At 41.5% G+C, this 25,507-nt stretch overlaps 1 long non-coding RNA gene across 1 annotated transcript in view; it reads left to right on the forward strand.

Annotated features, from left to right (window-relative positions):
• The window catches only part of LOC139356058 (uncharacterized), a 115,784-nt gene extending 96,313 nt beyond the window's left edge, over nt 1–19,471 (forward strand). The window contains exon 3 of the long non-coding RNA XR_011607432.1: nt 19,317–19,471. This is a non-coding gene — a long non-coding RNA (uncharacterized lncRNA). The remainder of the gene's footprint in view (nt 1–19,316) is intronic.
• Nucleotides 19,472–25,507: the final 6,036 nt, after the last annotated feature.

The following is a 25,507-nucleotide window of genomic DNA, read 5'->3' on the forward strand; positions in this document are numbered from 1 at the left end:
AAAAGTGGGCAAAGGATATGAACAGACACTTCTCAAAAGAAGGCATTTATGCAGCCAACAAACATATGAATAAAAGCTTATCATCACTGGTCATTAGAGAAAGGCAAATGAAAACCACAATGAGATACCATCTCACACCAGTTAGAATGGCAATCATTAAAAAGTCAGGAAACAACAGTTGCTGGAGATGATGTGGAGAAATAGGAACACTTTTACACTGTTGGTGGGAGTGTAAATTAGTTCAACTATTGTGGAAGACAGTGTGGAGATTCCTCAAGGATCTAGAACCAGAAATACCATTTGACCCAGCAATCCTATTACTGGATATATATCCAAAGGATTATAAATCATTCTAGTATAAAGACACATGCACATGTATGTTTATTGCAGTGCTATTCACAATAGCAAAGACTTGGAAACAACTCAGATGCCCATCGGTGATAGACTGGATGAAGAAAATGTGGCACATATACACCATGGAATACTATGCAGCCATGAAAAAGGATGAGTTCATGTCCTTTGAGGGACATGGATGAAGCTGGAAACCATCATTCTCAGCAAACTAACACAGGAACAGAAAACCAAACACCACATGTTCTCACTCATAAGTGGGAGTTGAACAAAGAAAACACATGGACACAAGAAGGAGAATATCACACACCGGGGCCAGTCAGGGGGTGGGGAGTTAGGGGAGGGATAGCATTAGGACAAACACCTAATGTAGATGACAGGTTGATGGGTGCAGCAAACCACCATGGCATGTGTATACCTATGTAACAAACCTGCATGTTCTGCACATGTATCCCAGAACTCAAAGTATAATGAAAAAGAAAAGGAAAAGAAAAGAAATCTGGAGGTTTGAGAGAATTAATATCCCAGTGAACAACCCTTGATCAAGGGGAACAAGAGCTCATGGCTAGTCCTCTGTACCATGTCTCACTCAGACAGTTCTGACATACTTTCTACCTGGCTCCTCAGAGTTTCTCCAGCAAGACCAGGGACCAGTTGCCCAAAATGGTAACCAGCCCAATAAAGCAGTAAATTTTATATCTCTATATAACATCTCCATATTGATAATTCTCAAGCATCTCTCAAGCATGGACTATTCCCCTAAATTTCAAACTCCTATATTCATACTACTTCCTCAACATGCCTTCCTGGAGGTATAATAGACATCTCAAGCTCAATATGTCCAAAAACAAAACCTGATTCCTTCTCTTCCAAAACATGTCTCTCCCAAAGCCTTCCCCGCTTCAGTGCATGGCAGCTTCATCTCCCCATTTGCTCAGTGAAAAACCTTGGTTCATTCTTGACTCTTCTCATTTTCTCATAACCCACCACCTTTCCATCAGAAAATCTTGGTTGGTGTTACCTCCAAAACATACCCATTCTGTGTTCACCTTTTACACTTCCGCTTTACCCAGCCACAATAATCCTGACCTGTGTTATTGTTTTAGCCTTCTAATGGTCTCTGTGATTCCACCCTTTCTGCTTTGCCATCTTTTCTCAACATAGCAGCCAAAAAATCCTTTTTAAACATAAATAAAAGTGTCATTTAAATAAAAAATTGTCACTCCTCTATTCAAGCTCTCCAGGGATCTCTCATCTCATTCAGAATAATCCAAAGTATCAATGATCCAAAAAGTCCTACATGGCCGGGCATGGTAGCTTAAGCCTATAATCCCAGCACTTTGGGAGGCTAAGGCAGGTGGATCACCTGAGGTCAGGAGTTCAAGACCAGCCTGACCAACATGGTGAAACCCTGTCTCAACTGAAAATATAAAAATTAGCCAGGCCTGGTGGCTAATGCCTGTAATCCCAGCCTCTCGGGAGGCTGACGCAGGAGAATCGCTTGAACCCAGGAGGCGGAAGTTGCAGTGAGCGGAGATCACGTCATTATACTCCAGCCCGAGCGACAACAGCGAAACTCCGTCTAAAAAAACAAAAGTCCTAAGGGTCAGGCTGGATCATGCCTATAATCCCAGCACTTTGGGATACAAGGAGGGAGTATCCCTTGAACCCAGGAGCTTGAAGCCAGCCTCGGCAACATAGTGAGACTCTGTTTCTACAAAAAATACAGAAGTTACCTGGGTGTGGTGGTGCGCATCTGTAATCCCAGCTACTTGGGAGGTTGAGATGGGGGCATCGCTTGAGCCCAGGAGATAAGGCTGCAGTGAGCAAAGGTTGTGCCATTGCACTCTGGTCTGGGGAAGAGAACGAGACCCGGTTTCTAAAGATAAACTCATAAATAAAAATTCCAATAGGATCTGGCCTTCACTACTTCTCTTCTCTCTCTCCACTGCAGCCACACTGCCTCTCCACTATTCCTCAAATACGCTAAGCATGCTTTTGCCTCAGGGACTTTTCATGAGCGGTTCCCTCTGGCTGGAAGGCACTTTCTGCAGATATGTACATGGATTCCTCTTCCTTCAGGCCTGTGTTCAGCTGTTACCTTATCATCCTGTGTAACACGTAGCTACTTCTTACCTTGTTTTGTTTTCCTTCATGGTGCTTACTGCCATGCAGTATTTGCTTGTTTATATGTGTATTGTTTAGCTTCTCTCACTGTAGAATTTTCTCTCTTCCATGAAGAGTTCTATAAGAGAAAGGGCTTAGTTTTGTTTACTGTTCTGTCCCTAGAACAATACTGGACACATTGTTAACATTCAACAGCCGAATGAAGGACACGTTAGGTGTTACTTATACTCCTCATTTGTCGAGAAGATACCTAAGGTGGCACGAGATGAGAACTTGGGTCTTTCAACTCTTCATTCAGTCATTTCCCTGGCACCCCCTGTGAACTTGGCTGCTGTTGTTGAGGCAGGAGCTCCAGATGAAGTGGGAAGATTCAGGCCCAGGTTTTCCCAGACCTCATGGGTCCTAGCTGTCATTGTTAGAGCTGGAAACTGCATGTCGCTGTGGTTAGGCTATGGCTGTGTCTCCTGCACAGGAAGTCAGTTAACCATAGAAGTACTCAGAAAACAAACTGACAACCTATTTCTTCCCAGGCTCATCTCAGAGCAGCTCAATTCTTTTACCAGTATGCAAAGGAAAGAGTGAGCTTTGGAAGGCTCTTTTCAGTAGACCTGGTCAAAATCTTAAGCTACTAGTCAAAGAGCAGGAAATTCTGAAAATCAGAATTTAGTACAAAATCCAATGTAAACTGAGGGGATTTAACAAAATTTAGTGGAGAGTTTTAGCTCTACCAGTCATTTTCTCTTTAAAGTGTTAGTTAAAAAGAAACACCTGAAAAAAAATGCTATGGATATGAAAAAAGGTTTGAGAAGTTTGACTTCTAAATTCTCAGTGTCTTCACAGTTTTTTTCTTTCCCAAAAGCAGACATGTTTTGTTTTGTCTTCATATTAAAAGCTATTTTTTTATTTTATTTTATTATTATTTTTTTGAGACGGCGTCTCGCTCTGTCGCCCAGGCTAGAGTGCAGTGGCCAGATCTCAGCTCACTGCAAGCTCCGCCTCCCGGGTTTACGCCGTTCTCCTGCCTCAGCCTCCCGAGTAGCTGGGACTACAGGCGCCCGCCACCTCGCCCGGCTAGTTTTTTTTTTTTTGTATTTTTTAGTAGAGGCGGGGTTTCACCGGGTTAGCCAGGATAGTCTCGATCTCCTGACCTTGTGATCCGCCTGTCTCGGCCTCCCAAAGTGCTGGGATTACAGGCTTCAGCCACCGCGCCCGGCCTTAAAAGCTATTTTTTAGGCTGGGTGCAGTGGCCCACCCCTATAATCCCAGCACTTTGGGAGGCCAAGACAAGAGGATCACTTTAGCCGAGGAGTTTGAGACCAGTCTGGGCAATATAATGAGACCTTGTCTCTACAAGAAATTTAAAAATTAGCCAAGCATGGCAGGGTGCACCTGTAGTCCCAGCTACTTGGGAGGCTGAGGTAGGAGGATCATTTGAGCCCAGGATGGGGAGGCTGCAGTGAGCTGAGATTGTGCCACTTCTCTCCAGCCTGGGCAACAAAGCAAAATCCTGTCTTAAAAAAATATTACGTGACTAGAAATCAGGTAACAATTATCTAAAAGTGGTTATCTATCGCTGCGTAACACACCATCCTTAAACTTAGTCATGTTAAATAAGGTCTTACTCTTCTTGTGATCTGTGGATTGGCTGGACAGTTCCTCTGCTTGCTGCCCTTGGACCTCATTCATGCAGTTGTAATCAGCAGAGAACTGGCTGTGCTTAGGATAGGGGTAGAAAAACTTTTTCTGTAAAGGTCTAGATAATAAATATTTTATGTTTTGATGGCCATTTGGTCTCTGTCACAAATATTCAAGTCTGCCGGTACAGCACAAAAGCAACCACAGACAATATGTAAACAGTAGTGCGACTGTGTTCCCATAAAGCTTTATTTGTGGACTCTAAAATTTGAATTTTATGTGATTTTCACATATCACAAAATATTCTTCTTCTTTTAATTTTTCTAACCATTCAAATTGTAAAAAAATTTCTTATGTTTGCAGGCCATACAAAAATAGGCAGTGGGCCAAATCTGGCCGCTAGTTTAGAAGGTCCACGGTAGTCTCAGTCACAGACCTGGCAGTTGCTGCTGGCTGGGGCGCCCTGGTTCCCCTCCACAAGGTCTTTCATCCTCCAGAAGGCTGAATTGGCTTTGTTCGTGGCACTTTCAGGGCAGCATTCCAAGAGGCGGAAGGTAGAGGCTACAAGACTTCTGAGGCTGGCTCCAGACCTCACTCAGCATCCCCACTGCTCCATTTTAGTCAGAGTAAGTCACGAGTCCTGCCCAGACTCAAGGGATGAGGGAACTGACTCTACCTCATGATGAGATGAGCTGTGAAATATTGTGGCTGAGTTTTTCAGTTTACCCCAGTGAGTAATTGTCATGGGTTTACTGGTGTCTCCCCTTCATTTTTGAAGTCCTCAGCTCCAGTACCTCTGTTTTTGAAAACACAGTTGTGACAGATGTGATTAGTTAAGAAGAAGTCACACTAAACTGTGGTGGACCCTAATCCAATATGACTAGCGTCCTTATCCAAAGGGAAAATTTGGAAACAGACATGCACACAGGGAGAACACCATGTGACCCCAAAGGCAGAGATCGGGGTGATGCGTCTGCAAGCCAAGGAATGCCAAAGATTGCCAGTTTCTTAGTTTGCTAGGACTGCTGTAACAAAGTATAGCTGTCCCTCAGTATTCTGGGGGAATTTGTTCTAGGACTTCCCTCAGATACCAAAATTCATGGATGCACAAGTCTCTTATAGAAATGGTGCAGTATTTGCAAATAATTTACATATATCCTCCTGTATACTTTCAATCATCTCTAGATTATTTATCATACCTAATACAATGTAAATGCCATGTAAATAATAGTTATACTGTATTGTTTAGGGAATAATGACCAAAAAAAGTCTATACATGTTCAGTACATACACAACCATCAGATTTTTTTCTGAATATTTTTGATCTGTGGTTGGTTAAGCCCCCGGATATGAAGGGCCAACTGTGCCACAACCTGGGTACTTAAATAACAGAAATTTACTTTCTCACAGTTCTGGAAGCTAGATGTCTGAGATCAAGGTGTCAGTGGGGTTTGTTGCTTCTGAGAGCTGTGGGAGAAAGATCTGTTTCAGGTCTCTCTACTTGTTTTGTGGATGGCTTGTTTTCTTCTTGTGTCTTTACATCATCATTCCTCTGTATGAGTCTGAATCCAAATTTATTTTTCTTGTGAGGACACCATTCATATTGGAGTAGAGTTCACCGTACTGACCTCATTTTAACTTGATTAACTCTGTAAAGATCTTCTCTTCAAATGAATTCTTATTCTGAGGTTTTGAGGGTTAGAACTTCAAAATATGAATTTTGTAGAGACCCATAACAGCTAGGAAACTATCAGGAACTAGGAGAAAGGCATAGAACAATTATTCCTTACTGCCCTTAAAAGGAACCAATCCTGCTAATGTCTTGATCTTAGACTTCTAGCCTCCCGGCTGTAAGAAAACAAATTTCTATTGTGTAAATACCCTGTTTGTGGTACTTTGTTAAGGTGACCCTAGGAAATTAGATTGTAAACATAAGCAAAAAGGCAGTTTTTTAAGAGTTGAAACTCTAACTGGATATCAACTAAAGGTTTCACCACATTGACAATTTGACGTTTATCACCCAGATGCCACTATTCAAATCTGTTAACACATAAAACTATTCCAAAAGTCAATTTGAGAGATTTTACATGTATTAGTTACAAATACTAAGAATTTTCACATTTCATACTTTTCCAAAATAGAAATTCAGACCATAATATTCTTGATTTTAATTTATATTCTTACACAAACATGAAAACTTAAGTGGAAGCTGACAGTCAAAGACCAAAATGTTTAGGGATTAAAAAGGGGCCGTTGAACTTAAATGTAAAATCCAAAACTATAAAAACCCTAGAAGAAAACCTAGGCAATACCATTCAGGACACAGGCATGGGCAAAGATTTCAAGGCAAAAATGCCAAAAGCAATTGCAACGCAAGCAAAAATTGACAAATGGGATCTAATTAAACTAAAGAACTTCTGCACAGCAAAATAAAGTATCATCATAGCGAACAGACAACCTATAGAATGGAAGAAAAATTTCGTAATCTATCCATCTAACAAAAGTCTAATATCCAGAGTCTACAAGGAGCTGAAGCAAATTTACCAGAAAGAAAACCCCATTAAAAAGGGGGCAAAGGACATGAACAGACACTTATCAAAAGAAAGCATTCATGCAGCGAAAAAAATAGGAAAATAAGCTCAACATCACTTCATTAGAGAAATGCAAATCAAAACCACAAGGAGATACCATCTCATGCCAATCAGAATGGCTTATTAAAAACTCAAGAACAACAGATGCTGATGAGACTACAGAGAAAAAGGAACGCTTTTACACTGTTTGGTGGGAGTGTAAATTATTTCAACCATTGTGGAAGACAGTATGGTGATTCCTTAAAGATCTAGAAGCAGAAATACCATTTGACCCAACAATCCCATTACTGGGTATATACTCAAAGGAATATAAACCATTCTTTTTATAAAGATACATGCACACATATGTTCATTGCAGCACCATTCGCAAGAGCAAAGACATAGAATCAACCCAAATGCCCATCAATAATAGACTGGATAAAGAAAATATGATACACATAAACAATGAAATATTATGCAGCCATAAAAAGGAATGAAATCATGTCCTTTGCAGGGACATGGATGAAGCTGGAGGCCATTATTCTCAGCAAACTAACACAGGAACAGAAAACCAAACACTGCATATTCTCACTTATAAATGGAGCTGAACGATGAGAACACATGCACACAAGGAAGGGAACACCACACACTGGGGCCTGTTGGGAGTGGTGGGAGAGAGAGCATCAGGAAGAATAGCTAATGGATGTTGGGCTTAATATCTAATTGATGGGGTGATCTGTGCAGCAAACCACCATGGCACACACTTAGCTATGTAACAAACCGATTTATCCTGTACATGTAACCCATAATTTTAAAACAAAGTTGAAGAAAAGAAAAAAGAAAGGGGGAAAAAAGAGGAGGCTTTTGGTAACACCAATCTAACTTAATTTAATAGCTGAAAAAAAAAAGGCATTTAAAAGATTTATGGCCAGGTGTGGTGGCTCACACCTGTAATCCCAGCACTTTGGGAGGCCAAGGCAGGCAGATCACGAGGTCAAGAGATCGAGACCATCCTGGCCAACATGGTGAAACCCAGTCTCTACTAAAAATGCAAAAATTAGCTGGGCATGGTGGCACATGCCTGTAGTCCCAGCTACTCAGGAGGCTGAAGCAGGAGAATTGCTTGAACCCAGGAGGCGGAGGTTGCAGTGAGTGGAGATCGCATCACTACACTCCAGCATGGTGACAGAGCAAGACTCTGTCTTAATTTTTTTTAAAATTATGATTTATCTAAAGCCAGGAAGTTAGACAGAGTGGTAGGTGATTTACTGGGACCCAGGCTAGGTAAATACTGTGATCTTGTTAACGTTAACCTAATGCTCTTTCAACTAGCTTCTCGCCTTTTTAATTCAATTCAGAAAAGTAATACTGTATATTTTAATTTCAATTTAGGGTTCATAAAGTTTTTTCTTTTTTTTTTTCTTTCTTTCTTTTTTTTTTTTTAGACGAAGTCTTGCTCTGTTGTCAGGGTGGAATGCAGTGGCACGATCTCGGCTCACTGCAACCTCTGCCTCCTGGGCTCAAGTGATTCTCCTGCCTCAGCCTCTTGAGTAGCTGGGACTACAGGCACACACCACCATGCACGGCTAATTTTTTGTATTTTAGTAGAGACGGGATTTTACCATGTTGGCCAGGCTGGCTGCACTCCTGACCTCGTTATCCACCCGCCTCAGCTTCTGAAAGTGCTGGGATTACAGGCATGAGCCACCGCACCCGGCCTAATGATTTTTAACATATCTATTTTCATCTTTGTTCTGAATACTAGGATTTATTGTCTCAATTTTGTAGATAAGAAAATTGAAGATCAAGATCACTCAACATAATCAATTTAAGTGACAAAGCTTGCACCCAGGTCCTCAGATTCCAAACTCAGTCTGCTTCCTCCTACACCTCCGCAGCCTCCCTAATACTGAACAAAAGCATCTCAGAACTTAAAGCTGATTGGACCACAGAATCAGGTAAATCAGATCTTGCATTAAGTTGTGAAACCAAAGCTTCACTGTAAAAGCTCAATGATGAGTATCCTTAAAAACATTTTTTAAATAAAAGCAATCTTGTGCTTTCTTTGATAAAACAAACGATCAAAATACAATCTTCAAATTTCTGCCGTGGATATGATGAGAGGTGTGTGGACTCTTATTTCATGGCATGAAAAGGCAGCTATGATGGAGAATACTCCTCACCAGGTAGGGTTTTGAAACATTTTGTATTTATGTGGCAGGCCAGTGTTACCCACTGTCGTCATAGTGTTGCCTTTTCCAAACTGTGAGATGGCACCAGTGGCTTCACTCCTCAGTTTACCAGAGTGCTCCAATCCTCAAGGGCTCCAGCTAAGCCAGAACTGTCAGTATTTTCTCACTTCTCATAACAGCATTATAGAGCTGGGTTTAATGAAGAGCGTGGTATACAGACTAGCAGACCTAACTTGGAATTCTGGTTCTTCCACTTGTTAGCTGGGACAATATTCTCTAGTTATTTATCTCTGTGAGCCTCAGGGTTCTCATCTATAAAATGTGAGTGATAACAGAGATCCTAGCACTATACTCAGCACATATTATTAATCTAAAGTATATGATTAGCTGGAAGGCCTATCTAAATCATTAAAGCAATTGGGGAAAGAGCACTGGACAGTGGTAGTCATTGGTGTTCATTCTTCGACCACTTTGTGTACATCCCAGACCATTTTTGTTTTGGAAGTTGTTAACATATTGTATCCCTTTTACCAGCTAAAGGATCATGTTCTCCTTTCTGTTTTGGCTTCTAGGGAGCCAAAATTGGTGGCCTAACCATAATGGCATTGCAGGACTGAAAGTCCTGTGGATTTTTGACCTGATGTTCCCTTTTGCTTGGTTGTTATTCTATTCAGTTTATATTTCTTCTGGGTCTAGTTTTCATTCTCTGTTTTGTTAAATGGCTACTTATTAGCTCTTTTAAATCCATTGTGGGACAAAATCAAGTATGTAACTGGGTTATGGAAGAATCTCAACTTCTTGGAGGACAGACATGAAACATTTTAATTTCTTTCACTACCTGTTCCCAAGTCCCAGTTATACTCCATCAAATCATTCTTTATGCTTTAACAACATCTTAGGTGTAATTAACAACATCTTTCATGACGTTTGCTTCACTTTCAGCAGTTAAAATGTAGTCTGGGCGAGGCAAAGTGATTCATGCTTTTATAATCCCAGCATTTTGGGAGGCTAAGGTGGGAGGATTGCTTGAGCTCAGGAGTTTGAGATCATCCTGGGCAATATAGGAAGATCCTGTCTCTACCAAAAAAAAAAAAAAATTAGCCAGGCATGGTGGCACGTGGATCCCATGTAGTCCCAGCTATTCAGGAGGTTAAGGTGGAAGGATTGCTTGAGCCTGGGAGGTTGTGACTATAGTGAGCTGTGATTGTGCCATGGCACTTCCTGGGTGACAGAGTGAGACCCTGTTTCAAAAAAAAAAAATAAAGAGAGAGAGAGAAAGATCTGGTACAGCACAAAACTTCAATCTCCTATGTTTTCAAAGCCTCTCCGCTCCTCAGGGCTCCCACTCCCTCATTGGGTTGGGGTAGGGAAGAGGGAGGGAGAAAGAATCAACTTGTTTTTAATGGCTACTGAGGAGCCAGCACACTCTAGCCAATGTCCATGCCCAGTGTGACGGAGTTCATGCAGCAGTTCTTTGGAGACCCTTAAAGGCCCTTTCCCCTCCCTTGCTGCCTAATTCCCTGACCAGAAGATCCAACTCCAGCCCCACCTCACCTGCTTCCCTGCTCCCCGCCCACCTCTGCTCCACAGGAGCCCTGTGTGCAACATCCTCTTGTTGTAGTGCATCTTCATCAAGAGACAACCCTCCTGGGTGGGATAATAGCAAGATGGCTCAAGTCAGCTTTCTGTGATGCCCTGTGTCCAATGGTCCCATGGGAAACTCATGCTCATTGTCACACCCAGTGGTAGGTATGCAGCTGCTGCACCACCTGTCTCCACCTTCACGTCTCTCCAAGTCTCTGATGCAGATGCAGAAGAGCAAGTCTGCTGTGGATACCCAATCACGGGAAGGATGACCATCTCTCAGACTCCTCTTCTTCTGCCTATCTTTTTATATAGTGGGCAGTGTTCCTCAGTGAGGGTCACACCATCTCCTAGGGACATTTTGGAAATATGCAGAGCTGTTATTGGTTGTCACAGTGATTGGGGGATCTTCCGATACTTAATGGGCCAGGGATTCCAGACATCCTGCAATGCACAAGACAATTCCACATGGAGAACCAACTCACATTTATTCATCTTTCTGGTGTCCTCCCAGACATTTTATAATGACATAGGCCTATAACTCAATTCCATTTTATGTAAAAAACACAAGGTATTTTTGTATAGCTTTGATATACATTGAATTTTCCAGAAACATAACTACCATGTAAATCAAGGGAAGATTATACAGTACTTGTTACTTTTGGAAACTTACCAAAGACTGTTCACCTTTCGAATAATCACTTCACTGATGGCAAAGCCAGTTGTGCTGTTTAAGTTGTCAAAATATCAGTCTGCATTTTATCTGTTCAGTTGGCAAAAAGTCTATGTGTAAAAACAAATTTACTTACCCATTGTTTCAATATGTATAAAGACAAAGTGTTGATGACGTTCAACTTTCTATTGACTTATTTTCTTATCAATGCAAACTTATTCATTACAAACAGGCCCACACCACTGACTACTTCGTTGTGTCTCCTAGAGTGGTGGTGCCCCAGGAAACACATATTATTTTAATAAAGTTACCTCTCCTTTATTTATATTATCTCTATAAAGTTAGGGATTATATTGGCTTTGGGAGAAAATTATATACATATGTAATTTTTTAATACAAAGTTTTATTGTCTATCCATCACATTTCAATTTGCAAATTGGCATTGCATGATATTTGTCACTAAATGAAGACCTGCATTCCGATGGGTTTGACAGTCATTGATATAGACTGAGAAAGGAGGATGAAAGGGGTGATTACCTTTGCACCATCTCTTCCTTGTGATACAATTTTTATATCATCTCCTTGTGGTACAGTTTTTGGCCCCACATCTTACCATATGTGGATGCTGTCTTTGCTTTTTAGCTATAGGTCCCAGAGACCAAAACTAGGACAAGAAGACAAGTACCCCTCAATGTCTTGGGATAGGTATAAATTAGCTGATAATATTTGCTATTATTAATGTGCTGGTGATTTCGGAGAGGATATTGGGAATATGAGATAGAAAGGTGCTATTTTCCCTCTCAAGAATTCCAGTTCCTTCCTGTTTTATTTCTACTTTTCACCTTGTAATACATTAGTCACCAGGCCTATTTTATTACCTACTTTGGTTCAGGTACATTTAGTTCAATTCAGTTTACTCCAATTCCAGTTTGGGCAGAATCAATTGAGTTCCATAAGCATGTGTGCCAAGCCTATGTGGAGTAATATGAGGCTTCTACACGACTGAACAAGACAGTGTCATCAGTTGACCTTAGATGGTTTACAGTCTTGTGGGAGAGGTGGGGTAGAATAAAACTCCTTCTCAAAGGCAGGAGGATTAGCTCAGGGCAGGGTTGGGAGAGGTCAGTGTTGGCAATGGTGAGAGTCAGGGAAGGAGAGAGAAAGGCAGGTGTCAGGGGAGGCTTAGCAGTCTTAAGTGGAAGCTACATCTTGCACCAATCCCAGCTTTCTCTGTGCTCTCTGTTAAGTTTGCTTAACACCTTCTGTCCCCGATTCATAAGGGACTCTGGGACTTAGAGTTGAGCAAGCATGAGCATGGAAAAGCCTAAATCCCAGGTTTAAAGTACTATGAAAAGAGATCTGGACAACTTCTCAAAAGGCTGTTTTGTTCTGACTGTCATCAACTTTCTGAGAGAACCTGCAGAAGTCTCAGAATTTCTGAGTTAGGCCTCCATTTCCTTTTCTATAGAATTAAGGGGCTGCACTAAATAGATTAGAGATGGCATCACTGTGGCAAGGATGCTGTCACTCCTCATGCTGGTGTAGGTGTAGACATGCTTAATCAACAGCGATACTTTTTCTTTTTCTTTTTTTAAGTTCTCTTTTGGAGACAGGGTCTTGCTGTGGTGCCTGGCCTGGAGTGCAGTGGTGCTTTCACAGCTCGCTGCAGCCTCCATCTCCTGGGCTCAAGTGATCCTCCCACCTCAGTCTCCTGAGTAGCTGGGACTACAGGCGTGTGCCACCACGCCTGCCTAATTTTAAATTTTTGTAGAGATACAGTCTCACCACATTGCATAGGCTGGTTATGAACTCCTGAGCTCAGCCAATCCTCCAGCCTCAGACTCCCAAAGTGCTGAGATTATAGGTGTGAGCCACCATGCCTTGCCTGTGACACCTTTTCTTGCTGAGTCTTAATACTTCCTAGGACTATTTTCTCCCAAATAACACCACAGGCCAGTCATGATCAATTGACCAGAGTTGGCTCAGGAGCAGGAGCTCAAAGGGCACTGAGTAAGCAGTCAAACCCTTCTTAGGACCAAGTCTTGGCTTGGTCAGTTAACAGTTATGAGACCTTGACCAAGTCAGTTAACCAACTCGGGTGTTAGTCTCTTTTTCTGCTAAAATGGAAACAATAACCTCTAAGTCACAGAGTTTTAGAAAAGATCATCTGAGATCACAGATATCAGGCTTTGCAAATGGTACAGGGTTGGACCAATCTAAATAGTTCTTGCTACTCTATGGTCTCTGTAACATCCCATGCAGGATTTACTATATAGACTTACTGTACAGGCCCAGAGGAGAGTAAGCAGGCTATCTATCCATCTAAGACATTTGTTGCCAATTTTCTGCCAGTTTTCAGTTCATTTTCTCTCTCTAGTTGGAGTCAGAGTAGCGAGCCTGGCATGAGGCAGGTATTTGAAAACAGACTATAAGGCCAGCGGACTTGGGTTTGAATCCAAGATCTCTTCCCTCCTAGCTGTGTGATTTTCAACAAACCACTTTAACACATGAGGCTCAGTTTCTTCATCTGTAATATGGGGGAAAATAATAGATTTGCATTAAAGAGTTACTGGGAGATTTAAATGAGCACATTGAACATTTATCCCAGGGCTTGCCATGTATTGTAAGTGCTCAGTAAATGGTACCAAATAGATTGGGTTGAAGGAAAAGTTCCATTACAGTGTTTAGAATTTGTCCTGGGTGGAAAGTTTTACACCCTATGTAACCTTTCCAGAAGATATTTAGACCTTTTGTAATAATTTCAAGAGTCGGCCGGGCGCGGTGGCTCAAGCCTGCAATCCCAGCACTTTGGGAGGCCGAGACGGGCGGATCACGAGGTCAGGAGATCGAGACCATCTTGGCTAACACGGTGAAACCCCGCCTCTACTAAAAAAATACAAAAAACTAGCCGGGCGAGGTGGCGGGCGCCTGTAGACCCAGCTACTTGGGAGGCTGAGGCAGGAGAATGGCGTGAACCCGGGAGGCGGAGCTTGCAGTGAGCTGAGATCCGGCCACTGCACTCCAGCCTGGGCGACAGAGCGAGACTCCGTCTCAAAAAAAAAAATAATAATAATTTCAAGAGTCATGAATTTAAGGGAAAGGCATCTCTACTTTTCTGGCTTAGACTCCCCTACCAAATAAAGCATGAAAAAAGGAAACATGGAAAAATGGAGCTGAACCCTTGCCATTCTGCTCTCTAGCCTGTCTTTCTGCCGTGCAGCTGCAGCTGTCTTCTGTGACCGAAGTTGTTGCGGCCCATTCTGAAGATTTTCTGCAGTTCTAGAAGAATTCAGTAAAGAATGAATTCCCTAAAAGAATTCCATGAAGGAATGCTTAATTAATCAAAGCTCTTTAATCAAAAAGTTATTTCCCCACAGGTTGCTTGAAAGTTTCTCAGCCAGTCTTTTGCTCAAGCATAACCCTGGAAAAATACTTCTCAGGTGGGTTAAATCTCAGGCAAACAAAATTATCCTTTATCCTGCACTCTAAAGAATAAGAAATTGTAGTATTCTAGAAAGTTCCTGGCATTAGCCACAGAAGGAAATTATAGGAATTCTTGACATTTCAGAACTTTGATGTGGCAATTTCTTTGAACATTCTTTTAAAAGGAGAGGTTTTTAAAAGACATTTCAATAGTTTCATTGTTGTACCTGAGCTTTCCTTATCCAGAGGACTTGCTCTGATTATCTGAGTGATACTAAGGAAAATGGTTTCCCTTCCAGTAAGGGCACAGCAAAGTGATTATAACAGAGACATGAATGTAAATTGCTGTGGGATAGAAAATTGACTGTATTGTAAGTGGCAACTGAAAGCAGAGAGCCTTTGCTGCCTTTTATGAACGGGACTCTGGCTGAATCACTCTGTCTCTTCCTGAACTTAAGTGTCTGGATATAAGGTGGGCCACTGTTTGTGACAGCTCTCAGTTTCCCAACGACTGTGCTGGGGGCGAGCATTGCCTAGCTGCCATGATCTCAACTCCGCCTGAAACCCATGACCATATTTGGGCCTCCTTAATGCTCACTCCATCAATAGAAAATGCATCACAGCAGCAAGGGCAGCAACCACCACCAGAGTGGAAGAAAGGCAAAAGGAAGGCAGGGAGATGGAGAGAGAAAGAAAGAAGGGCAGACAGCCAGAGACAGATGGGGAGAAATACACTGAGACCCATGGAGAGATGCTCAGAGAGAGACAAGACCTACCTAGTTGCAGACACAAAGGAAATGAAACAGAGGCAGACAGCTAGACCAGAGAGAGGAGGAAGTGAAGAGAGAATACCAGGAATAAAGAGGGAGAGATAGAAAGACCAAAAGTAGTATCTCTCTGTCTATCTATCTGTCTGTCTATCTTCTATCTATTATGTATCTATCTATCTATCTATCTATCTATCTATCTATCTATCTATCTATCATCTATCTAGCTAGCAATCATCTATCATCTATCTATCTATCTCTCTGTGTATCTGTCTGTATTAGTCCGTTTTCATGCTACTGATAAAGACATACCCAAGACTGGGAGGAAAAAGAGGTTTAATTGGACTTACAGTTCCACATGGCTGGAGAGGTCTCATAATCATGGCAGAGGGTGAAAGACACTTATTATATGGCAGCAGCAAGAGAGAATGAGGAAGAAGAGAAAGTGGAAACCCCTGATAAACCCATCAGATTTTGTGAGACTTACTCACTATCACAAGAGTAGCATGGGAAAGACCGGCCCTCATGATTATCTACCTCCCGCTGGGTCCTTCCCACAACATGTGAGAATTCTAGGAGATACAATTCAAGTCGAGATTTGAATGGGGACACAGCCGAACCATATCACTATGTATCTATGTATCTATGTATCTATCTATCTATGTATCTATCTATGTATCTCTCTATCTATCTATCTATCTATCTATCTATCTATCTATCTATCTATCATCTATCTATCTATCTATGACTTATCTATTATCTAACTATCATTTATCTATCTATTTTCTATCTACCCATTTAGATATACATAAATATATCTACATGCATGTTTATTCAACCCATTCACACACCAAAAAACTTGCTGGCCAGCGACCTAGTAGGGTCTCAACTCCGCAATTCCCCAGGGTTGGTAGGTATGCAGTTGCTTAGGATGTAGAACATAAGGTACTAGTGAGCTCAGCTGCAACAACTCCCTTTCAAGAATAGGGTTCATGCCTCAGTACATCTGACAAAGGATCTGGAAGAAAAAAGCCCTCTTTGCTTGGAAAATTATTATCCAGTACTTCTAACCAATTCCTTATGTCTAATTTAGACTTTTCAGAATTAAAAAATGCTAGATTAGCCCTTAGTAGGTTTAGGTTTTTCTTTAATATCAACTCAAATTATGAGAAAGATATTTCAAAACCCAGGTTCCCGGTCCATTCCTTCTCTGTCATTGGCTTCCCTGGCCCCTTTGCTCCACTAACCCAGTCCACACTGGAGATGAGATTTGTTTAACAACTGAGTGCTTTAGAGTGTTTTAAGTGCCTTACTTTTGTTTGCTTTTGAAACAGTCTCACTCTGTCACCCAGGCTGGAGTGTAGTACCTAGATCCTAGCTCATTGTCACCTTGAACTCCTGGGCTCGAGTGATCCTCCCACCTCAGCGTCTCGGGTAGCAGGGACTACAGGCATGCACCAACACACTCAGCTAATATTTTATTTTATTTTTGTAGAGATGAGGTTTCACTATGTTGCCCAAGTTGGTCTTGAGCTTCTGGCCTCAAAGGATCCTCCAGCTCTACTTCCCAAAGCTCCAACACTGGCCAGCACCTTACTTTTGCTAGAAATTTTATCTTACCTGTGAGAAGCTGTAAGCTGCATCCTCACTGTCTTGCCTAAAACATGGTAGATATGAGTTGAAATGAAGTAACTGGTTTTATTTCTGTCTGCATTTCCATTTCTGGCAGGAAAGGGTTCAATTTTTGGCACAAATTCCTTTCCTGGATTTATGCCCATAGTCCTGGAAGAGTTTAGCTATCAATCTCCCAAAATTTGATTGATTTGTCATTTTCTGATGCTGGAATGAGTTTGTTAGAGGAAATTTATGAACACGTTACCCTAACTGGCAAGAGCCTTGAGTGTGGAGGATTTCCTGAAGAGACACTCCAAGAACCTTCTGTGGCTTTTTGTTTTTCCTTTGGATGTGGTACGATTTTTATGGTCTATTTGTTATAATGCTTCCCTGACGTAAAATACTCATACAGCATAAATAACCTCTCCCTGAAATACTTAGAATCTTTCCAATCTGGAAGTCTGAGCTTAAGCTCCCTGCTTTAAATACACTGCAGACAAATTATCCACTGGAAGAGACAGCAAGTTCCTATCAGGCCAAAACAGTACTTTTTACTATATTTACCCATTCTTAGCATGCCTAAGTACACAGACTTGGTGTTTAGATATTTCGATGCTATGTTGTTTATTGCACAAAAATTAATTATTAGTATAACTTCTTGTTGGATTATGTCTTTCAATCTTCTTTTTCCCACTTAGTGTTTTTTGCATTGAGTTTGATTTTGTCTGGCACTAATATTGCCCCTTCTGCATATTTTGGCAGCATTCATATGGTATCTCTTTGTCTATTCCTTTATTTTCAACCTTCCAGTGTCATCCTGCTATATCTCTTATAAATGGCATATATTTTTATTATTTGTATTGTTTTATATCAGATAAGAGTATCTTTCTAAGAAAATTCATTCTTCTTTCATTTTTAGGGTTCTAGTTCCTCTCCCCAAAATTTATCATCTTAACCATTTTAAGTGTATATTTCAATTGTATTAAATGCATTCATAGTGTGCATCCATCACCATTATCCATGTCCATAACTCTTTTCACCTTGTAAAACTGAAATTCTAAACTCTTATAACTTCCTATTTCCCCCTCCCTCCAGTTCCTGGCAATCATCATTCTACTTTCTGTCTCTATGATTTTGAGTACTCTAAGTACCTCATGTAAGTAGAATCATACAGTACTTGTCTTTTTGGTTTATTTCACTTAGTATAATGCCCTCAAGATTTATCCATGTCGTAGCATATGTCAGCATTTCCTTCCTTTTTAAGGCTGAGTAGTATTCCATTGTGTGTAAATACCACATTTTGCTTGTTCATTCATCTGTCAATGAACACTTGGGTTTCTTCCATACTTTGGCCATTTTGAATAATGGTGCTATGAACATCGGTATGCAAATATCTGTTCAAGACTCTACTTTCAATTCTTTTGGGTATATACCCAGAAGTGGAATTGTTGAATTTTAAGAATATCTATCTTTTTTTTCTTTCTTCCTTTTTTTTTTTTTTTTTTTTTTTTAAGTCTCTCACTATCACCTAGGATGGAGTGCAGTGGCACAATCTCGGCTCACTGCAAGCTCCGCCTCCCGGATTCACGCCATTCTCCTGCCTCAGCTTCTTGAGTAGCTGGGGCTACAGGTGCCCGCCACCATGCCCAGCTAATTTTTTGTAGTTTTAGTAGAGACGGGGTTTCACTGTGTTAGCCAGGATGGTCTCGATCTCTTGACCTCATGATTCGCCCACTTCGGCCTCCCAAAGTACTGGGATTACAGGCGTGAGCCACCGTGCCCGGCCAATATTTGTCTTTCAAAAGAGGCATTTAACTCATTCATATTTATTGATTTGGGTGTATTCTGGCCACTTTCATATTTTATACTTATTTATTTACTGATGTGTTCAGCAAATATTTTCTCCACATTTTTGTTGTTTCTCAGATGGAGGGTCTTTGAATTGTGGTTGTAACCATGGTGATGATGAATAACAGAAATACAGTTTTTGATGCCTTGTCTTGAAAAAAGGATACTTGTCTTGAAGTTAACAATGTCAGAAGTTGGTAAAGCCTCTTAGTAATGATGGCCAAGGGGGTTAGGCTTAGTCGTAATGGCATTTAACTGCAGCAAAGATGCTGTGGACTTGGAGTCATTCTGGACTTTGAAATGGCAACCCCCACTCCCCAACACACACACACTTGCTATGAGACCTTGACTATTTAACTAACCTCCACACTCACTGGTTTCCTCATTTGTATGAATGCCGGAGTGACTGAGGGGATTAACTGGAGCAACATGGGAAAGCACTTTCCACAATTCTAGGCTTATTGCAGCGTCTTAACAATGTCTACGTAAAAATAACACATCTCTTTTGGTTTGTGGTTTGTTTCCTTTTCAGAACTGAGGTCTGGTTGGTATGCAGGAAAAGAAGGCATGTGAGCTATGTTATCTGCTTGTCATCACAAGAGGAACAAAGTGGCAGGCCATGGATTGAAACACATCCGGAGCATTGGGGTGGGCCTTGGAATTCCACAGTGAAGACTCCTAGATAAGGAAATGCCAAGGGTGGGGGCTGCTGAATAGCGTGGGCTTCCGCTGGCCAGCCACAAGGTTCTTTTGGGAAGGCAGATGAGAAGGGAATGTGGCTTCCAGAGCCACCAAATAAGGAAGGACATCATCTTTCTCCACTTCATCCAAGTGTGAATGTCAGCAACCAGAGTCACTTACTCCATGCCTTCTCACTACCCACTAAATGTGATATTGGAAGGACCTAGGACAAGCGCTGAGCAAAGTGGCACAGTCAAGAAATTCTTATGGACAAATCAAACATTCCTTTAAGTTTTCAATATGATTTCTAACCTCTATTTTTTTTCCTTTTCCTTCTTTTACCATACAGAATTTATCTGGAAAAGAGGACAGCTGTCTTTTAAAGGCAGGAGTTGCTCTAAACATCCCCAAGTTCTCGTGATCACAGCCCCGCCGCCCTTGCCCAGTGAGATTTGTCCAGGGTGGTGGGTCTGATCTGTAACTAACCCAAACTGACTCCCTGGGGAGCCATTCAGTTGTGCCTCCAGAAGTCATTTCCTTGCCAAACATTCCTTTACGGGGAGAGGACCTTTTCATCCCCTGGTAAACAATCCCCAGCCTGCACAGAGCAGAGAGGGGTGTCTGTCCCTCTCCTCGTTCTCCACTTAGTCGTGAGCTGATTCCAACCCCAGAGGCGTCAGTCTGCTCTATAAATTCCTTTGTGAAACCTGAGAGCCTTGGCGCTGAAGGAGAGCAAAGATCTTGGAGGGGTTACAGTTCCCCTCCTCCCTAAAATATCTGCTTGTGTTGGCAGCAAAAGAGTATGTTTTTGCAAACAGGCTCTTCCCTTTCTTATGAGAATTCAGTTTAGAAGCACTGCCAGGCTCCTTCTCAGTGAGAGAAGTAAGATCACCTCCCTTGCAGGTCTGCACAGGAAAGAGATGACATGCCTGGGGGGATTCGTCTAGTTAAAATAATCTGAGCCTCTTTCTCAACCAGTCACTATTAGAAGGGGCATGGTTGCCAGGAGGCAAGGAGTGCTAACCAGCCCTCAGCCCTGAGGTGCGGAGGCCAGCTCTTTAGTTTCAGTCACTGTGGTTTTTAAAATGGGAGAATGGAATGAAGGAAGGAGGGAAGGAAAGGAAGAGAGGAAGAGAAGAAAGAAGGGCGGGAGGAAGCAAAGAGGGAGGAAAGAAGAAAAGAGACCTTGAAAGAAAATGAGACAAGAAAGATAAAAAGAAAAAGAGGAGGAAAGAAGGAAACTTTCAGTTCATCGACCTTCAGCTGGACCATGACCTCGCACAGCCACCATGGTACCCTCCTCCTCCTCCATCAGCCTCCCAGAGCATTTGTGCTTTATTCATATTTTAGCCATTTCTTAATATACATGTTTCCTTAACCCTGGAATTTGGAAATGAGATAATAAATCATCAACTAGTAGAATCTTAGAAAACTCATCTTTTTAAAAACAGTATATTATTATGATGCCATTAAAGAAAATCAAATGAAGAAAGAAGCCAGTTCTTGCCTAATTGTAAGACCTTCAATTTCACCATTTGCATCATAATATTAAGTGGGTTCTAGTGGATCTCACGATCCCTGAGGTTTGACATATATTCAAGCTTTCCCTTGTACACATGGGATGACTGGACCAGTGCGAGCTGACGGATGCCTACATTTTTACACTCTGATCAGAAACATCCCCATGCCATTTCCAGATTGATCATGGTGTGGGGGGAACATGGGTAAGACATTCTGGCTGAGTGAGTCTTCTCTACCTAATCTTCTGCCCAGCTGCCTGCACCAAAAGCAGGTGCAGCTGAGAGGGCGCTGTCCACAGGAGCCTTATTCTGTAGCATTCCTGTGGCTCTCGGGAAGCCTCTGAAAAACGCTGATGTCAGGGTGGTGTGCCAGCAGGTTTGCCCACTCCTTGGCTTCTATCCCCTCTCTCCCTCTGACCCCATGCTGGGGCCACCTCCTTTTTTGTTTTCCATGTAAACACATATTTATTGAGTGCCTACTATGTGCTGGGGACTGCTCTCAGCGCTTGGTGTACATCAGTGGGAGAGACAAACATCTCTTGCTTCGTGGAACTTACATGCTAGGGTATCTGTTTTACTAAAATGGTTTATTCACATTTAAATTTTGAGATATACAGAAAGTTGAATGAATAGTAGAATGAGCACCGTCACCTAGCTTAACCAATTGCTAATATTTTATAGTTGTACTCTCTTTCTCTCTCTCTCTTGTCTTTCTCTCTTTCTACACACATTCAACTTCTTTTGCTGAATCATTTGAAAGCATCATAGGTCATTCCTAAATACTTCAGAATACATCCCCTAACAATAAGGACATTCTGCTACCTTATCACAAAACCATCATCATGCATAAGAAAACCATCACTCAGTTAATAATATTGTCTAAAATACCTTCCATAGTCCTCCAGTTGTCTTCAAAAACATATTTTACAGCTTTTGTGTTTTGAACTACAGGATCCCACCAAGGTTCATGCTCTTTCGTCTCTTTTAATCGAAGTGAGAACAATTCCTCACTTCTTTTTTTGTTTTGTTTTTCTAGTCGTTCACCTTTTTGAAGAGCCCAAAATAGTTGCCTTGTTGAATGTCCTACTTTCTGGATTTGTCTGAAATTGGATTCAGGGTAAAATTTTGGATAAGAACATAAGCGATGGTGTGTATGGTATTTCTTGTTGCAGCACTTCAGGAAATGGATAATGTCCAGTTGTCCCACAGGAACAGACTAAACAAATGTGTTGAATGAGTAAGATAATACATATGTATAGAACCTCTTCAGGTGTCATTTGCTCCAATGTGTACAATTACAGATCTGGACTAGACAATGTGAAAACCCTTTTAATGGTCCAAAAGCCTATGTTTTGGAGAGCTTAACAATAGCCAGTTATGAAAAGGGTTTTGATCCAGTGGATGAAGGTAGTTCAAGTAAGATTTCAGTGGCAGTAATTTCACCTTTTAGCTTTTTTCCCTTTAACTAGCAAAAGTCATCATAAAAAATGCTCAATACGTGTTTTTGGTGATGATCATTCCTGAAACTAGAATGAGACAAACAGACTAAACTGCCCAGCTTTAAGCAAACCACAAGAAACTGTATTACAGTAAGATTTTAAATATGAGGATAATGACCAAGGGAGGTTTTAGTTTTTAAAGTAATAGGGTTCTACCTGCCTAACTCTGGCCCTTCCTGGTCAGGGAATGGACTCAGTGACCACTCAGTGTGTTATTGGCCCTAAATTTCTCTGATTCTCAAAGAATCCATAGTTAAGATGTTCTGTGGCATTTTCCTTTTATTAGGAAACTCCAAACTAAACCAAGAAAATATTTTTTTCAGTACTTCTTCTTGAAGTCAGAAATTGCATTTTTAAAATAATTTTCGTCTGCTTTAATAAATGGCTAAAAAGGTTAATGGATTTTCTTTCTACATTTGCAGTCACAGAAGTACTTATCTCTCATTCCAAGTAGATGTCCTATGTAATTGGGTGTGAAGTCATTCCAAAGTTACATCAAAATCTTTTCAGAGCGTTACTATGACAATCAAACTTCCTTTTAAAAAATCATCTCAATGCAAACTCTCCATCAACCCACCGTCCATTGAGTGAAATTTAATCTCATGAAGTAAATTTGGCTTTTCAGAAAGCTGAGGGGTGGGAGGGGAACCATTATGCATTCATATTTTAACTGATTCTCCCACCCACACCCATTCTTCTTGAGGTTGTAATAGACGGGCCAGTTGTCCTTATCACAGTCCCAGAATGTTGATTGTTAGAGGCTCTGCCTTCCTAATGTTCTGGGAATCAGTGTAAGGGGCCTAAACAAGAACCCATTATTTGGGGAAATAAGAATGTGATAGAAAGTCACTGACAACCCTTCCTGGCCACTTATCACTACCTTTTCTATGGGGACAGATGCCAGCCTAGGCAAGAGCCTGGGCAGGGATTCTCAGAAGGGGAAGAAAGGGGACGAGGCCTTATAAAAATCTCTGTGGTCTTGGAAGGTTTGAAGAGGCATAATCAAAATTGCCATTACTTTTATTTCATTTTGACCCCAAGTTGATCTTCTTGAAATTTCTATCCATGTAACAGAGAGTGTGAAATTTTTATGTTTATCAAATGGGAGAATGTCTTAAAGATAGTGGAAATACTCTGGGCTAGCGAAAGCTTTATGGACCATTTCCTCTTTTAGAGGCATTGGAGAATCAACTTCACTGTCTGCAGTGATGCTGCAGTTATGAATGTTTATTTCTACCTTTTGATTCAGTGATTTTGAGACCTCAATAAAACTTTAGGGCCCTAGAAATCATTTTGTTCACAGCTCTCCTTTTATAACTTCAGGATTTGAAATGGTAAGAGGTGAGAGGACTTGCTCAAGGGAACACAGGGCAAGGCCAGGATTTAGAGGCAAGCCTCCCGATTCCTCATCTCATGTCCACCAGACCCACAAAACTACTGGCTCACCTTACTCTTCTTGGTTTGTGGCAGAAGCAGCATGTTATATTGTCTGTAGTTTTTGTTAAATACTTCAGTAAAACTGTGTGCATGCCATGAGGGCAGAGGCATTTGTCTCTTGAGAGCATAAGTATACCTCAGCTCTGGAAAAGTGCCTGACACAAAGTAGAGCTAAATACATATTAAATGAGTAGTCCAGGCACAGTGACTCATGCCTGTAATCCCAGCACTTTGGGAGGCCATGGCGGGAGGATCACTTGAGGCCAGGAGTTCAAGACCAGCCTGGCCAACATGGCAAAACCACATCTCTACTAAAAATACAAAAATTAGCTGGGCACGGTAGCATGCGCTTATAGTCCCAGCTGCTCAGGAGGCTGAGGCAGGAGAATTGCTTGAACCCGTGAGACAGAGGTTGCAGTGAGCCGAGATCGTGCCACTGCACTCCAGCCTGGACAACAGAGCAAGACTCTGTCTCAAATAAATAAAATAAAATAAAAATGAATACTAAATGGGTAAATTGTATGTGTGTGTTTCCCATGGTCTTAGCATAGGCAGAGTCTTCAGCAATCAAAATTCTGAGGCCAGAATAACAATAGCTTGACTGTCCACTACAACTTCGAGAAAATACAAGTGTATTTAGATACATATTCGTTTAATTCTACACCCTCGAGCAGTATTCTCAATGCTGGGTGGAAATTAGAATCAGCTGGAAAACTTTAAAAATTACCAATTCCTTGGACCCTAGAGCAGAGATTTGGATTTCATGTGCCTGAGCATCAGCATTTTTTAAAAAGCTTCACAGAGGATTCTAAGATGCACCCAGCTTAGAGAACCACTGCTCCAAGAAATGTTAGTTCACACCTGAGAAGCCTTAACTCTGTGATTACAACTGTTGGGGTTAGTTAGCATTTGAAAGACGCTAATGAGCTGCTCCCACTCCAGTGGAGGTAATCCCAAGCACTTTACCTATCTTTACCTTTGAGTAGTATTGAAGGATTAATGGTTAATTAGCATTAGAAATGTTACCAATTATTTCTCATTGAAAGGAGAATTTGAAATATGTGGTTTGGTTAGAAAAGAATATGAGTCCTGCTGGGTCTCAGGTAAATATTTATTTAGCCCCATTATGTGTCAGGCACTTTTCTATGTCCTTGGAGTCCTAGGCCTACAGTGAGTGCTAGGAGTCCATATTTTGTGGTAGGCGGTGTGTGGAGGAGTCCGTAGTCATCTTGAGTAGACTAGAAAATTAGCTGAAATATGCTGCTAGAATGTGGTGGTGGTTTCATTTGCTTCAAGTGAAACTTTTTCTTTTCTTTTTTCAAATAAAAAACATACAGCCAGGATCTAGCTATGTTGCCCAGGCTGGTCTCAAACTCCTAGGGTCAAGTGATCCTCCTGCCTTGGCCTCCCAAAGTGCTGAGGTTACAAGCATGTGCCACTGTGCCTAGCCAAGTGAATCTTTTGTGCTGGACACTGTCCAAGGGCCTAAATGGACAAAGGGTTGGGCTTCATGAGTTTACTGAATAGTCCATGTGGCCTTTTGTGCCTGTTGGCTGACGTGAGTTCTTATGTGCGGCAGAATTTGC

Source organism: Macaca nemestrina, chromosome 9 (genome assembly GCF_043159975.1).
Source record: "Macaca nemestrina isolate mMacNem1 chromosome 9, mMacNem.hap1, whole genome shotgun sequence".
NCBI lineage: Eukaryota > Metazoa > Chordata > Mammalia > Primates > Cercopithecidae > Macaca > Macaca nemestrina.